Source organism: Stegastes partitus, unplaced genomic scaffold (genome assembly GCF_000690725.1).
Source record: "Stegastes partitus isolate 25-593 unplaced genomic scaffold, Stegastes_partitus-1.0.2 Scaffold1265, whole genome shotgun sequence".
NCBI lineage: Eukaryota > Metazoa > Chordata > Actinopteri > Pomacentridae > Stegastes > Stegastes partitus.
In genome coordinates this window covers 98656-99075 of record NW_007578996.1, presented here as the reverse complement: position 1 = coordinate 99075, position 420 = coordinate 98656, and positions in this window count along the sequence as shown.

The following is a 420-nucleotide window of genomic DNA, read 5'->3' as shown; positions in this document are numbered from 1 at the left end:
TTTTAGTTTAGGGTGTAAGTGCACTCTTCTTCTCACTGTGGTGTTTGATTTTGCAACTAAATCAATAACGTTAATGTCAACAGATGTTCATCAAAACGCAGTCAGTTGAAGATTAAAAGTTAAATGCCTTAAAACTACTTACTTACTCACTTGAAATCAACAGATTACATTTAACTGATATTAAAATAACAGAATCTGTAATTTCAGTTTAAACAGAAAACACAACACATTGATAATATTCTTGATTTTAATTTGTGGACGCCGTATGAAGTGAAGAACAGTCAGAGCCGCCATGTTTGTAGTTCTATTAAAGCTCAGTCGCTAAAGAGTCGAAAGCTAGTTTAGTAAAGATGTTCTCAGACAGTAAACACCTGAGAGATGATGCAAACTGCTGTAGAATAACGGGGAACGGTTGGATAT